Source organism: Belonocnema kinseyi, chromosome 7, assembly GCF_010883055.1.
Source record: "Belonocnema kinseyi isolate 2016_QV_RU_SX_M_011 chromosome 7, B_treatae_v1, whole genome shotgun sequence".
NCBI classification, from domain to species: Eukaryota; Metazoa; Arthropoda; class Insecta; order Hymenoptera; family Cynipidae; genus Belonocnema; species Belonocnema kinseyi.
The window spans coordinates 129,166,572-129,183,068 of NC_046663.1; the positions used below are offsets into that span (position 1 = coordinate 129,166,572).

Genomic DNA, 16,497 nt, shown 5'->3' on the forward strand with positions numbered 1-16,497 from the left:
CCCTCCCCAATTTACTGAATTTTGGGAGGTGTTTCAAGACCCCCTAAGGAAGCTTCCTGCCAACTAAGTTCATTGTCATAAATTATTTCCATTTAAAATCCTTCGTTGACTGGCCTACAAAGCATTCTGAGAGATACAAAATCATGATCTCCGAGATGCTGCTTCGCTCTTTCGTTTAAAATCAAACCTACTCCTTGCCTACCATGTGATTCACAATCTACTCCTGACCATATTACAAATCCGGATTTACCGTGTGCATGCCTTTTGTCAATTAAAGCTCCAGTCCTTTGCGAGGCTATTTTATTGTTTCTATTATAAGCCCAACCACCACCTTTATGCTATACGTTTATTTTGCGAGTCGAAATCATGTCCAAGTAGAAATTCGTCATATGGTTGAGATTGTAGTTGTAACGTCAGTCCCACCAAACTTCAGTTATTTATGGAGGGTTGGGAGGGGGGGAGGGCAGAACAGGAACTGAGGAGTCGTCTTAGGTTTATGTTTTTATGCTGAGAAGGTCACCAGCCCTTAGCAGCGTTGTATTAGATGGGAGTTCATGTGATCCCGTTTGTATGTACTTGAAGTTACTAACGTTCATTTGGACGAAATTTAAAAAAATTATTTTTCAATTTTTTTTTGCGTAAATCAATTAGAACGGCAAACAAAAATATTCTGTCGGAAAGAATTGTCGAATACAATTTTTTTTAAGGGGTTACCTACCCTTACACATCACCCACTATTTAGACCTGCCTAATGCAAGTTTGAACGTCGATATTTGAAAATATAAAAACGTCAAAAATTCTCTTTTTCTATCTCACTAATTATGGAGTAGGTAAGAACGTTCGGCAAGACTCTTAAAAACCACCCTTAATATGTCCTCACCTAAAATGTTAAAATCGACCAGTTTGATTGTCAATATTTGAAAATACAAAAATCGACAGTCAAACTTGTCATTTGTAACATTTTATGTGCGGATATATTAAGGGTGGTTTTAAGGGTCTTGTCGAACTTTCTCAGCCACTCTATAATTATTAGGGTAAAAAAAAAATTTTCGACGTTTTCGTATTTTCAAATATCGACAATCAAATTTACGATTTTAAACATTTTAGGTGGGGATATTATAAGGATGGTTTTTAGGGGTCTTGCCGAACTTTCTCACTCCCTTTATAATTAGTGAGGTAAAAAAAATTTTTTGACGTTTTTATATTTTCAAATATCGACAATCAAACTTGTCATTTTTAACATTTTAGATGTGGGTATATTAGGGGTGGTTTTTAGAGGTCTTGTCGAACTTTCTCACTCCCTATATAATTAGTGAGCTAAAAAAGAGGATTTTTGACGTTTTTATATTTTCAAATATCGACAATGAAACTTGTCATTTTTAACATTTTAGATGTGGGTATATTAGGGGTGGTTTTTAGGGGTCTTGCCGAAATTTCTCACTCCCAATATAATTACTGAGGTAAAAAAAGAGGATTTTTCACGTTTTTGTCTTTTCAAATTGCGAAAATCAAACTTATTATTTTTAACATTTTAGGTTCGGATATATTAAGCGTGGTTTTTAGGGGTCTTGTCGAACTTTCTCACTCACTCTATAAGTAGTAAGATAAAAAAGAGGATTTTTCACGTTTTTATATTTTCAAATATCAACAATCAAAATTGTCATTATTAACATTTTAGGTTCAGATATATTAAGGGTGGTTTTTAGTGGTCTTGCCGAACATTCTCACCCACTATATAATTAGTGAGATAAAAAAGAGGATTTTTCACGTTTTTATATTTTCAAATATCGACAATCAAACTTGTCATGTTTAACATTTTAGGTGTGGGTATAGTAGGGGTGGTTTTTAGGGGTCTTGTCAAACTTTCTCACTCCCTTTATAATTAGTGAGGTAAAAAAAGAGAATTTTATATTTTCATATATCGACAATCAAACTTGTCACTTTTAACGTTTTAGGTTTGGGTATATTAGGGGTGGTTTTTAGAGGTCTTGTCGAACTTTCTCACTCCCTATATAATTAGTGAGCTAAAAAAGAGGATTTTTGACGTTTTTATATTTTCAAATATCGACAATGAAACTTGTCATTTTTAACATTTTAGGTGTGGATATATTAAGGGTGGTTTTTAGAAGTCTTGCCGACCATTCTCACCCACGTTATAATTAATGAGGTAAAAAAAGAGAATTTTTCACGTTTTTGTCTTTTCAAATTGCGACAATCAAACTTGTTATTTTTAACATTTTAGGTGCGGATATATTAAGGGTGGTTTTTAGTGGTTTTGCCCAACTTTCTTACTCCCTCTATAATTAGTGAGGTAAAAAAAGAGGATTTTTGACGTTTTTATATTTTCAAATATCGAAAATCAAAATTGTGTTTGGCATGTTTGAATAATGGGTGATTTGTAAGGGTATTTAGCCCCTCAAAAAATAAAAATTTCGAAAACTTCTTCCATGGAATATCTTTTTTTGTCATCCTAAATGATTTAGGCAAAACAAAATTCGGGAAAAAAATCTTTAACTTCGTTCATATGAACGTTCGTAACTTCAAGTACATCCCATTTGTTAATACCCGGCGGTTAATATCGTACATTGCAAGTTTTTACATTATATACCGCATAATTGTGCAATCTATAACGTCTAGAATCTAGATTCTAGAATTCAAGTTTATCACGTTATCACATTGTATTTTTTCTTTTGTGATCTCGCGAAGGTTCGAGTAAGGAACAAGTGATGATAGAAAAAATTAAAGATAAGGTTTCATCGATTCCAGGTGAAAGATTCACCGTAACAAAAATTAAACTCTGCCAGATAACCTTTACATGAATCAAAGATAATTTCCGATTTTTTACTTTGCCTAGATAATCTTTCGTCTTATATATAGTCGCTCCATTTTTATTCGAGGTGTAGCGACAATTACGACGCCAGCGCTATCCAGCGCCGTTTAACATCATAAAATTAGAGAGAAATGGGGATTCCCATCTATCACACGGAGAAACTCTTGATCGTAAAATTTGGCATTATAATACTGATAGCTACAAAATTTCGATGGCAATCTAGGATATAGCCGAGAAAATAGTATTATTGCCGCAGCCATAGGAAGAAATGCATTTTCCATTTCATTTATAAATATACTACAAACCTAATAATTGTCATTTATAGTTACAAAAATTCATATTTTTGATAGCAGATTGAAGATGAAAAAAGTGATATTCACAAATTAAATGATAAAACCGTAGTTGCAATAACTAGCGGTTAAAATAATATTAGTTGCAAAACAGGTAAGAAAAATCATCATTTTCAATGGGAAGGTGCAGTAAAAAAAAATGTAATGTAGTACTTCACGATTCAGTACCAAATGACGTCATTACACGGGCCGAAGTTCATGAGGATGATAAAATTCCTGAACCTTATAATTAGTTTTATCACAGGAAAATACCTCAGTTCTGCTGCCCCGGAAACCCGCGTTCAATTCCCGCCAGACTTAGAATAAAATATAAATATCTAATAGTATGTTTAATAGGTCCGTTAAGCTAGCACCTCCACAATCGAATTTTTTTAAATTTTTCATAGATCAGAATTTTGGGCTTTTTTTGGGCTGCAATAAAAATTTTTGGGCTCCTTTACTTTTTTCAAAAAATCAATTTCCTTGTGGAGGTGCCAGCTTACATTAACTCAGCACCTACACTTCTTTAAATCACTAAATAATAAAAATTCAATTACACCAGATACGAAATTGTCAAAAAATAACTTTTATTACATTTTAGAGCTTGAATAAAGTCTCTGATTTTTGGGCTCCTCGAAAATACACGCTGCGATTTTTGGGCTTCATCCCTTAACGTCAAAAATCAACCCACGTAGATACTACTTTGTCAAAAAATGAATTTTTCTAGATTTTTTTAATGGAAATAAAGTCTCTGATTTTTGGGATCCTCGAAAATAACCGCTACGTTTTTTGGGCTTCATCCCTTAACATCAAAAATCAACCCCTCTCCACCACGTAAATACAACTTTGTCTGCAAATAAATTTTGGTAACATTTTTAATGGAAATAGAGTCTCTGATTTTTGGGCTCCTCGAAAATACCAGCTACGATTTTTGGGCTTCAACGGCTTAACGTCAAAAATCAATCCACGTAGATACTACTTTGTCAAAAAATCAATTTTTCTAGAATTTTTGAATGGTAATAGAGTCTCTGATTTTTGGGCTCCTCGAAAATACACGCTGCGATTTTTGGGCTTCAAACCTTAACGTCAAAAATTAACCCCTCTCTTCCACGTAAATACAACTTTGTCGCAAATAAATTTTTCTAGAATTTTTCAATGGAAATACAGTCTCTGATTTTTAGGCTCCTCGAAAATGCCCGATATGATTTTTGGGCTTCAACCCTTAACTTCAAAAATCAACCCCTCTCTTCCACGTAAATACAACTTTGTCTGCAAATAAATTTTGCTAGAATTTTTCAATGGAAATACAGTCTCTGATTTTTCTCCTTGAAAATACCCGATATGATTTTTGGGCTTCAACCCTTAACGTCAAAAATCAACCCCTCTCTTCCACTTAAATACAACTTTGTCTGCAAATAAATTTTTCTAGAATTTTGCAATGGAAATACAGTCTCTAATTTTTGGGCTTCTCGAAAATACTCGAAAGCTCAAACTTCGCACAATTTCATGGAGATTGAAGAAACACAAGCCAGACACGTTACCACTTACCTAAAACACATAAGATACTATGGATATTTTTTTGATGTTTAAATATTCCGTAAAAAAATATGAAATATACGTTTTGAATATCCGAATTTTTTCCGTTACGATAGCAGAAAATGTAAAAGGCAAAATAGGAATAGCTCGGATTCGGTCTACTTTGTGTAAAAGCTGTCAAAAAAGTTAACCAAAGCTATCAATTTCCTCGCATTCAAAATACAAATGCTCCAAAATTGAAAGATGAAGGCATCGATAAATAACGAACACGAGAGACGCTTTCGTATTCACATATTATTTGATTTATTATTCTAAATTTTAAATTAATTATAAATCAAAAATTTGAGGGAATGGGTAATTTTATTTCCATCGAGTGTGTAATATTACACTGCTGTTCGATGGTCCTTTTATTTACATCGCTAGAGGATGTAATTTCACATATTTTTGTAAAATCACACTGTGGAGTGTGTGATATTTAGAATGATACAATATTTAATTTCCCGAAACTTTGTAATTTTACACAAATCTTTTTTTACAGTGTACCTACGTGGCAGAGAGGGGTTCATTCTTGACGTTAAAGGTTGGATCCCAAAAATCGTAGTGTGTATTTTCGAGGAGCCCAACAATCTGAGACTGTATTTCCATTGAAAAATTTTAGAAAAATTTATTTGAAGACAAATTTGTATTTACGTGGAAGAGAGGGGTTGGTTTTTGACGTTAAGGGTTGAAGCCCAAGAATCATATGGGGTATTTTCGAGGAGCCAGAAAATCAGAGACTGTATTTCCATTGAAAAATTCTAAAAAAATTTATTTGCAGACAAAGTTGTATTTACGTGGAAGAGAGGGGTTGATTTTTGACGTTAAGGGTTGAAGCCCAAAAATCATATCGGGTATTTTCGAGGAGCCCAAAAATCAGAGACTCTATTTCCATTAAAAAATCATACAAAAATTTATTTGCAGACAAAGTTGTATTTACGTGGTAGAGAGGGGTTGATTTTCGACGTTTAGGGTGGAAGCTAAAATCGTATAAGGGTATTTTCGAGGAGCCCAAAAATAAGAGACTCTATTTCCATTTAAATTTCTAGAAAAATTTATTTGCAGACAAAGTTCTATTTACGTGGAAGAGAGGGGTTGATTTTTGACGTTAAGGGTTGAAGCCCAAAAATCATATCGGATATTTTCGAGGAGCGCAAAAATCAGAGATTCTATTTCCATTAAAAAATCATACAAAAATTTATTTGCAGACAAAGTTGTATTTACGTGGTAGAGAGGGGTTGATTTTCGACGTTTAGGGTGGAAGCTAAAATCGTATAAGGGTATTTTCGAGGAGCCCAAAAATCAGAGACTGTATTTCCATTGCAAAATTCTAGAAAAATTTATTTGCAGACAAAGTTGTATTTACGTGGAGGAGAGGGGTTGATTTTTGACGTTAAGGGTTGAAGCCCAAAAATCATATCGGGTATTTTCGAGGAGCCCAGAAATCAGAGACTCTATTTCCATTGCAAAATTCTAGAAAAATTTATTTGCAGACAAAGTTGTATTTACGTGGAAGAGATGGGTTGGTTTTTGACGTCAAGGGTTGAAGCCCAAGAATCATATCGGGTATTTTCGAGGAGCCCAAAAATAAGAGACTGTATTTCCATTGAAAAATTCTAAAAAAATTTATTTGCAGACAAAGTTGTATTTACGTGGAAGAGAGGGGTTGATTTTTGTTGTTAAGGGTTGAAGCCCAAAAATCATATCGGGTATTTTCGAGGAGCCCGAAAATCAGAGACTGTATTTCCATTAAAAAATATCTAGAAAAATTTATTTGCAGACAAAGTCGTATTTACGTGGAAGGGAGGGGTTGGTTTTTGACGTTAAGGGTTGAAGCCCAAAAATCATATCGGGTATTTTCGAGGAGCCCAAAAATCAGAGACTGTATTTCCATCGAAAAATTCCAGAAAAATTTATTTGCAGACAAAGTTGTATTTACGTGGAAGAGAGGGGTTTGTTTTTGACGTTAAGGGTTGAAGCCCAAGAATCATATCGGGTATTTTCGAGGAGCCCAAAAATCAGAGACTCTATTTCGATTAAAAAATGCTACAAAAATTTATTTGCAGACAAAGTTGTATTTACGTGATAGAGAGGGGTTGATTTTTGACGTTAAGGATTGAAGCCCAAAAAAAGTAGCGGGTATTTTCGAGGATCCCAAAAATGAGAGACTTTATTTCCATTGAAAAAATCTAGAAAAATTCATTTTTTGACAAACTAGTATCTACGTGTGTTGATTTTTGACGTTAAGGGTTGAAGCCCAAAAATCGTAGCGTGTATTTTCGAGGGGTTGATTTTGGGAGTTAAGGGTTGTTTTGGGGAAAAATTTTTTTTACGGATTTTAAGAGCCCAAAAAAAGCAAAAAATTCTGGTGTAATCGAATTTTTATTATTTAGTGATTTAAAGAAGTGGAGGTGCTGGGTTAATGTAAGTTGGCACCTCCACAAGAAAATTGATTTTTTGAAAAAAGTAAAGGAGCCCAAAAGTTTTTATTGCAGGCCAAAAAAGCCCAAAATTCTGAGCTATGAAAAAATCAAAAATTCGATTGTGGAGGTGCTAGCTTAATGTACCTATGTTTAATGTATAAAATGTATAGTACGTGAAGTGAATGCGAATTTATTTTTATTTTGCTCTTTCGACCATGGCAGTTTTTCCTATTTTCTATGGGAAAAAATAGGAATGCGTAGAATGAACATAGACAGAATGTCTTAATTATTGTGGTTTGTAAACGTAACAGTCTGTCTTAGGGATTATAGTAAGTTTCTTTTGGTATAAGAGCAATGGTTTAATCATTTATTTTATATTTCAATAAAAATAGTAACTTCAGAGTTTAATATTCACAATAGTAGTTCTTGCAATAGTGACTCTATATTCTGGCTTGCCATTGTCGCATTGTAAAAATAAATATTATACCATCAAATTTTATAACTGAAAGTTTCTCCGTGCAGTTACTTTTCGCGCTTTTGCTAAATAGTATTAAAGACGTTCTAATTCGTCTAGAATAGTGTCATTTAATTCGGAGGAGATATATCAGTAAGAACAAATTTTTGTCGTGTTATCTGCTGCTGATTCTAGATGTTTTACCGAAATTTCCTCACTTCAACGTGACACCGTTTGGAAATAATTCCTGGCAGACTGGAATTATTCTAGCGCCTGTACTGGATTATCCATGGCCGTCTGTTCACGCCGAATTAGATTGGCGCTCTTTTGCCGCTATGTATACCTATTAAATAGAAAAATCCATCACGCAGTTCTATGTAGACCCACTAATGTCGCTAGACAGAATTTGACATCACATTAATATAAAAATTCCGTCTAAAATCTAGCTTAGCTCTAGAAGGTACTTCTATTTGGACTTTGAAAAAGAAGGCGTCATTTAAACACTAATTAATAAAAGACAACAAATTACATTCATTGCATACAATGGCGCCACTTTTAAAGTTTCAACATTCTTCCGCAACGTTGCCGCAGTGCTCAAAATCGAAGGAAGTAGAAGAAATAAAGTTGCCTGTGTTGTCAGTGCTGTCTCATAGTGCAGATTATTTGTTAATTTGATTCATCACTAAGTCAGTATTTTATATGTTAATTGTGTAGCAAACTGCTCTATTTATATTTGTCTAAGATTATACATTATATAGTCGGTATAATCCTTGAAATTGGCAGACGTATATTTCCTAAGCTCAAAATTTTTATTAGAATCACTGAGGAATCAAAGTGATTGAAGAACGTTGTTATTAACTGTTATATTGTAACTTACTAATTGAACTTAAGGTAGAGAAATAACACTAAAACTAAGGAATTTATTTTATTTTTAGTCGTGCAGCTATTTATAGTTACTTGTTGTTCTTGGTCGATTGATCTGACGCACTATATATTGTTTATTGGTAAAATATTAAATAAAAGAAAGCTAATATAACAAATTATTGCTGAATAAAGACATTTTATCGTTTGGTTTTCCAGGAAAGTAATTTGCCTTTTCGTATCACATGTATCCAGTACTCATGCACATAAAAATGACATATTTCCTAACCTCAAATATTATGCTAGCAAAATAAGAACGATTTCATTATCATAAGTATTGTTAAAAAATCACCAATTTATTTACTTTTTCGCAAAAGTCGTTATTTTCAATTTATAATTATTTACTATGATTTCTCTTACGAATTCTTAAAAAACTGTTGAAATTTATTGAGACACTGCAATAGCAATATTCATATAATACGTCAAATAACATTAAATATTCTGTATATAGAAAATTTTCTATCAGTTCTTACAAGTTAAATATTCTTTTTATTATTAACAATTAGAATCTAATGGAAGGGAGAAAAAGAAAACGACTCCAAGGAAGGCACAGTGTGAGAATTAGAGCCCTTTCTAAGGCTGCAAATCGTCCCAGTTCAAGAGAATCCAGTTCATCTACTGAACACTCATCCTTAAGTAATTGTAATAACCAATATTTAAATAGTTAGAACATTTCTAATTCAAATATTTAATTTGAAACCCCAGTTTTTCATTCTAATAATTATATCCAAAACATTTTAAAACGTTTACAAGAACTTTGCTATATGCCTCATCATCTTTCGATTAAGTAATGACACATTTCGTAATAAAGGTTAACAGTAGTCAGGTCTTAAAGGTCTGAATAGCCAATCTTTTCACGGTTTTGAGGACAGAGAAAAGTAGAACTTTAAGCTTTTAGAACATGCTGAAAATATTATACAAATATTTTTCGGTTAAATGAACTCTTTTATAGAATAATTTTACCAAGTTTTCTTGAAGATTTATTTTTCTAAAACTTTTGATATGTTTTGTACTTTCAAAACAAGTTAAGCGTTAATAATAAAAAATTATAATAGTTAAATATCGGGGTGGTCATCGAGCAGGGAAAAGTCAAGAAATTTCATTAGTCAGGGAAAAGTTGGGGATTTTTTCAAGTCTTTCAAAAGTCAAGGAGAATTAATTTGAAAGTATTATTAAATTTTTTTATTCCGTTTATAAAAAAAAGGTGTCAAAAACGCTACAACATAAAGGTTCGAGTCTTTGAATATTAATGGTCACGAGAAATAAAAAAGTGGTCAAGGGAAAATGAGTACATTTTGAAAATTATGTTTTTCGGTTAGTAATTTATTTGCCTAGTATTTTTATTTCTGTATTTTTTGTCCACTTGCTTCCTTCTGGCAATCATATTTTTATTTTAAAATTTTGTTATTTGGTTAAAAATTCAACTATTCTAGTTAGAAAATTCGTCTGTTTGAGTAGAAATTTGATCTTTTCCGAATCGTAATGCAACTATTTGATTGGAAATTATTTTTATTTGGTCGAGCATTCAGCTATTTTGTTCAAAATTATGTTATGTTAAATCATCATTTTAGCTAAAAATTCATCTCTTTGGTTGGAAAATCTTATTTTTTTTGTAAATTAATTTTTCTAATAAAAATTTTAACTGTTTCAGCTGAATATTAATCATTTTAGTTCAGAATTTATTAATTTAGTTGAAAGTTAAACTATTTTGTTGGAAAATGATATTCCTTAATTCCAATTTCATCTACTTAGGTAAAAGTAGAACTGCTTTGTTAAAAAACTATATTTGTAGTTGAAGGTTCATCTATTTGGTTCAAATTTAAATATATTTGATTGATAATTTCTCTTCTTATGCTTGAAAGTTGTTATGCTTAAAATCAATTTTTTAACTATACATTTTTTTCCATTTTTAGTTTAATGTTGATATTTTTCAGTTGAAAATTCGACTTTCTTGGTAGAAAGTTAGTGTTTTTGTGGTACAAAACTAGTCTCTTCTGAAAACTCATATTTTCGGGTGGAAAATTGAACCGTTTTAATGTAAATGTCCCAGTAATCGTGAAACTTGGTTATAATTAGAATATTTGGTTAAAAAAATGTTTTAAAAGTAGCATTTGATGATAAAAACCCACTTCTTTTTTAGCATTTTATAATAGCAAAAAGAAATTACATTCATTCAAATTAAATAAAAAGCAAGAAAATTGGCATCACGATCACTGGGACTAAGGTCACGATAACTGGGACGTTTACCTTACGGAACACTTGTCTTTTGGCTTGAAAATTCAACAATTATCACAACATTTTTTTCTTTCTTATTTAAATATACAATTTTTATTTGTTGAAAATTCACCTTTCAATTGAAAAGTTGATAATTTTAATTGGAAACTCATCACTGTGGTTAGAAATTCATCTTTTTACTTGGAAAATCATTTTTATTTTGCTGAAATTTAAATTTGTTACCAAAAATTTTACTTCTCCATTCTTGGTTGAAGTCGTATATTTTTTAGTTCGAAATTGAACTATTTGTTTAGAAATTTGTATTCTTTGGTGGACAATGAATCTTCTTCGTTCAAATTCGGTCTTTTTAGTTTTAAAATGCATCTACTTGGTTAAAATAAAACTATTTTGCGGAAAATTTAATTACTTTGTTCAAAACTCAAATCTGGGTAAAAATGGATCTATTTTACTTAATCGAGATTACTCAATCGAAATTTCCTGATTAAGATTTTACATAATAGTTTCTAAATTGTTCTTGTTACGCATCAAGTTACGAGGAAGATTCTTCGCTTACAAATCCAGGAAATTCAGAAGGGAGCCAGAACGAATCTGAACGAGGAAACGAAAATTCTCTTGACACTGCTGCAGACAGTAAAGAAACTAATATAAATAGTATTCAAGAAGAGAGTTCTGAAAATGAAAGGGAAGATTGACCAAGTCCGGGTTGATGAGTTATTGCAAATCTTACAGCAAAAATTATTACCAGATTTGCCTAAGTCCGCAAAAACATTCCTTTACACTTCAAGTGCGAAACATACAATTGAGGATATGGAGGACAGTAAAGGAAATGTTGGAGAATTTGTTTATTTTGGTCTAAAAAGTGGTTTAGAAGCATGTATCGATCCCGATGTAGATACAGGCAACTTAATTGAACTTAAGTTTAGCGTTGATGGTCTGCCCCTTACAAACTCAGGAGACGAAGACGTTTGGCCCCATCTTTGTCAAGTACATTTCAATCATAATATTTACAAACCATTCCCAGTATCAATATTTAGTGGAAAAGGAAAGCCAGCAAGCACTGATGTTTATTTCACAAAATTTGTGGATGAAATAAATGAATTGAACCGCTGGCGACCAAAAGGGGACACGGCCGGATTCAGCCTGAGAAGTATTGTCCTGAGAGTCAATTTTAAAAATCTTTCTAATTTCAATTTTAAAGACTGATACTTGTAGAGAATTTCTAGGCGCATCTTTTTTTCCTCTTACAAAAATAGGTTTTGTAGTTTTTGAGATAATTGGTAAAAAGTGGATTTTTTGAAAACCAAAAATTCCAATCTTTTTTCACTTCAACTCGCGCTAATTTAGCCAATTTTCATCATTTACCGATTTCTCCAATACAAAATACGTGTTTAAGTCTTCTGAAACTATCTAAGAAAGAAAAACGAGAATATTATAATAAACAAAAAAGTTATTAATTTTTTTGAGGCAATGCAAAAATCATGAATTTTAACCATCAAGCGCCTCGTTTAGCGAACGAATTTTAAGCTACGGAAAGCTTTCAGTGAGAAAGTTGTTCATTAAGGTTCAAAGAAGTTTTCTGGAAAGTTTCAGATCAATTCGATTAATAGTTAAAAAATTATGAATGTTTTAAAATCTAAGCGGTAATCTTGACGCTGCCCAAAAACGTGCCTGGCCGGCTACGTGCGCGCTGCAGCAAACGACGCGAAGGTCAAGTCAATCTTACCAAAAACAAATGCACAACAGTAACTCCAGATATTATCATTAAAATAATTTATTTATTAAACATTTAACATATAATATCATGCATATTATTGAACAAGAATAAATTAATCAAACAATATTTTATTAGAAACTACTTTTAGTCATTTTCGTCACTCTCTTCAGTTTCTTCGGCATCTGGATTCTGAGTTTGTACTTTTAAAAAATACGATTCGAAAAATTCTTTTCCTTTAGCGCTTAAATACTGGAAGAGATTTTTTACATCCTTTATTTTGGCAGCTTTTATTCCAATTCGGGACGGAGGACTTTTCGAAATATTTTCTAGTTTAAGCGTAGGTTTAAAGAAAAAAGTGCTTGGATTTTGCAACTCATAGTTGTCAAAAACATCCACTTTTCCATCAGGAAAAACATGCGAAACGAACGCTTTGCTGATTTGGAAATTTTTTGGCTTTCGCATTTTGCCTTTGAAACATTTTTTAAAATCCTGCAGAAGATCTTCACACATCTCGACAATTGTGAATGAAGGTGAACGAGCATTCCCAATCATTTCTACATATTCAGCTTCAGTTTCAATTCGTTCTAATTTTTTCAGCTTTTGCGAATATGTGCCAAAATTCCTATCGCACTGGCAATAGGAATGGCCTCGAACTGGAAACACATATTTAATCTCGCTTTGCAAATAAATGGACAATAAGACCAAAAAATGAAACACTTTGTAGTTTTTATTTTGTCCCGGACATGTGTCTGAAAATAATGTTATGCTGTTAAACTTGTCTTTAGCAAATTCTTTTAATACCGCTTATTTGATAAAACTGCAAACAGAGTTAGCACCCTTCTTTACAATTCCCTCAAGAATAAGGAACATGTAACTCTGGTTTGTAATATGTACATGTACGTTAAATAGAAAAAGCCATGCTAAACGTAGGTAAAACTGCGCGGACACGGGTATTTTTGGTAGTGGCAAATTCTGTGAAAAATCAAATTCACAGCATAGACTATTATTTTCAGAGAGTATTTGCTTTTTTACCTTCAAATAAATTTCAGCATTATTTTTGTGATTAATTACTTCTTCGTTTACCTCTCCATTTGTCTCGTCTTTGTAGCAAGTATTGCACACGTCAGTTCTAGGTAATTTGAAACTGAAGCCAACATTTCGGTTAAAATACTTAAAATAAACGGTTTGACTTATTGTCAATTTAGTCCCCGTTTTTTCTTTATAATATTTTCCGAATAATTTGTAAAGTTCTACAAAATTTAATGAAGGATTATCAAAATATTTTAGGTTGGTAGAATTTCGTTTGTAATGTGAACTGTGATGTGGAATTGATTCGCAATGCTGTTCAATCATTTTTTTTTAATTTTCTGTTAATTTAAGACAACTTTCGTGTACTCCACCTGCCGAATTTTTTAAAGGCTGCTTATTTAAAATCTTTTTTTTGAACATTTTCAACTCTTCTTTTGCTTAAACATAGAAAAGCTCAAAAAAATTTCTTACAAATCGGAACATTTTCTTTGTCAGTAGGAAATAAATATATCCAATGAATTAACCGTCCTAGTTTTTCACCAGCATTCGTTTGGATAGGATCCTTGCATTTTAACAATCCTCTGAGAAACACATTTTGTTCATTATAGTTCCCGAGATTCCAAAAATTTGTATGTACTTTTTCTTGTTGCACATTTTAAAACTTTTGGTAACATTTTTCTTCACAGCAGAATTCAAATAGGTTTGAAAGATCTCTCTGGGATTCGAATATCTTTAGCAATACCGTCTTTTTTAGTTTTAGAATTTGTAATCTATTCTTTTCCCTAAAGAAATAACAAATAATGCTATTAACTTCGTCATTAAAAATTTAAAATAATTACTTTAGACTATCTACATATTATATATATTTCAGTAAAAGAATTATTTAAAAAATCAAGAATAAAAAAAATTTTTAATGAATATTCTCAAAAATCTCAAAAAAATGCTTTTCCAACTATTATAAGAAACAATCACTTCGCTGATTCTATGCTTTATTTGTAGAATTTCATAGAAGATGACAAAAAAAGGTACTGTTGTGCATATTTTTTGGTAAGATTGACTTGGCCTTCACGTCGTTCGCTGCAGCGCGTACGTAGCCGGCCAGGCACGTTTTTGGGCAGCGTCAAGATTACCGCTTAGATTTTAAAACATTCATAATTTTTGAACTATTAATCGAATTGATCTGAAACTTTCCAGAAAACTTCTTTGAACCTTAATGAACAACTTTCTCGCTGAAAGCTTTCCGCAGCTTAAAATTCGTTCGCTAAACGAGGCGCTTGAAGGTTAAAATTCAAGATTTTTGCATTGCCTCAAAAAAAATTAATAACTTTTTTGTTTATTATAATATTCTCGTGTTTCTTTCTTAGATAGTTTCAGAAGACTTAAACACGTACTTTGTATTGGAGAAATCGGTAAATGATGAAAATTGGCTAAATTAGAGCGAGTTGAAGTGAAAAAAGATTGGAATTTTTGGTTTTCAAAAAATCCACTGTTTACCAATTATCTCAAAAACTACAAAACCTATTTTTGTTAGAGGAAAAAAAGATGCGCCTAGAAATTCTCTACAAGTATCAGTCTTTAAAATGAAAATTCGAAAGATTTTTAAAATTGACACTCAGGACAATTCTTCTCAGGCTGAATCCGGCCGTGTCCCCTTTTGGTCGCCAGCGGTTCAATTGCTTGAAAATGGAATTGATATTGCTGGAAAACATTTTACTGTGAAAGTAAAATGTTTTGTTTGTGACACTCCAGCAAGGGCATTTTGCAAAAATACAGTGGGACATGCTGGAAAGCATGCTTGCGAAAGGTGCACAGTAAAAGGCACAAAAAAAGGCATAGGCAGGACTGTCTTTCCATTAGTTGACAGCGTCGAAAGATCAGACGAGTCTTTTAGAAACCAGATACAAGCTCCTCATCACAATGGGCGAACAAAATTGCTATACATAAGACCCAATATTAATATGATATTTACCTTCGTCTTGGACATCATGCACTTATGTTGCCTTGGAATTATAAAAAGGCTGATTGAATGGTGGCTTTCTGGTAACTTTAACGTAAGATTAGGACGAGAATCAGAGATCTTTTGTCTGACCGAATAGAGCTTCTGAAATCTCAAGTTCCTTGTGAATTTCAAAGAAAGCCTGCGTCGACTAACAATTTTAAAAAGTGGAAAGCTACTCAATTTTATTTCTTTTTACTCTACTACTTTGGCATGGAGCATGCAGAATTTTATGCTCTGATAATATGTGTTTAACTTTAAATCAGTATGCTATACGATATCTGATAGCTTTTTTTGTAGGATTAAAAGATTTTCACGGAAAAATATCACAAGTATTAAATCATCATAACCTAATACATTTGGCAGATGATGTACGAATTATGGGATGCAGTCTCATCAGAATTTCAGCGTTTGTTTTTGAAAGCTATTTAGGAAAGCTTAAGAAAAAATTAAGAACACCAAATAAACCATTAGCGCAGGTTTGCATAAGAATCCATGAAGAAAATTCTATATTTTCTCAAAAGGCAAATATACCTCGTGAAATTCAAATCTCGAGTTGGAAACAGAACAACATTTCAAAAATTAAATATAAACAGTACACCATTTGTAACCATGCACCTGACAATATGGTTCTTCTGAATAATAAGCAATTTCTAAAAGTAACAAAAATTAACGAAACTGATAATGGAGTTGAAATTAATGGTTTTATTTTAAAAAAGAAAAAGTCTATTTTTGACTATCCATTTGAATGAAGTTTGCTAGATATGTGGGAAGCGGATAGAAAACCCTCAAGAAGCTTGAAAACTTACCATATAACGTCAATTGTGATTTTGTAAAAAGCATACAGTTTTTAATATTAGGGAAGAACTAGAACTTTTGTCTGATAGAAATTATTTGTATTAAGTTGGGGAAACTAAAAATTATCAATAGAATTAAATCTGCCAATTCTAAAGGCCTTTAAATTATGCTTATAAATTTGTCCCTAAAGTTTTGT

General features: G+C 32.1%; 1 protein-coding gene across 5 annotated transcripts in view; it reads right to left on the reverse strand.

The window, feature by feature from the left end:
- LOC117177547 (protein kibra) overlaps positions 1-16,497 on the reverse strand; it is a 441,495-nt gene that overhangs the window by 372,304 nt on the left and 52,694 nt on the right. The gene's annotated exons all lie outside the window — the stretch shown is intronic.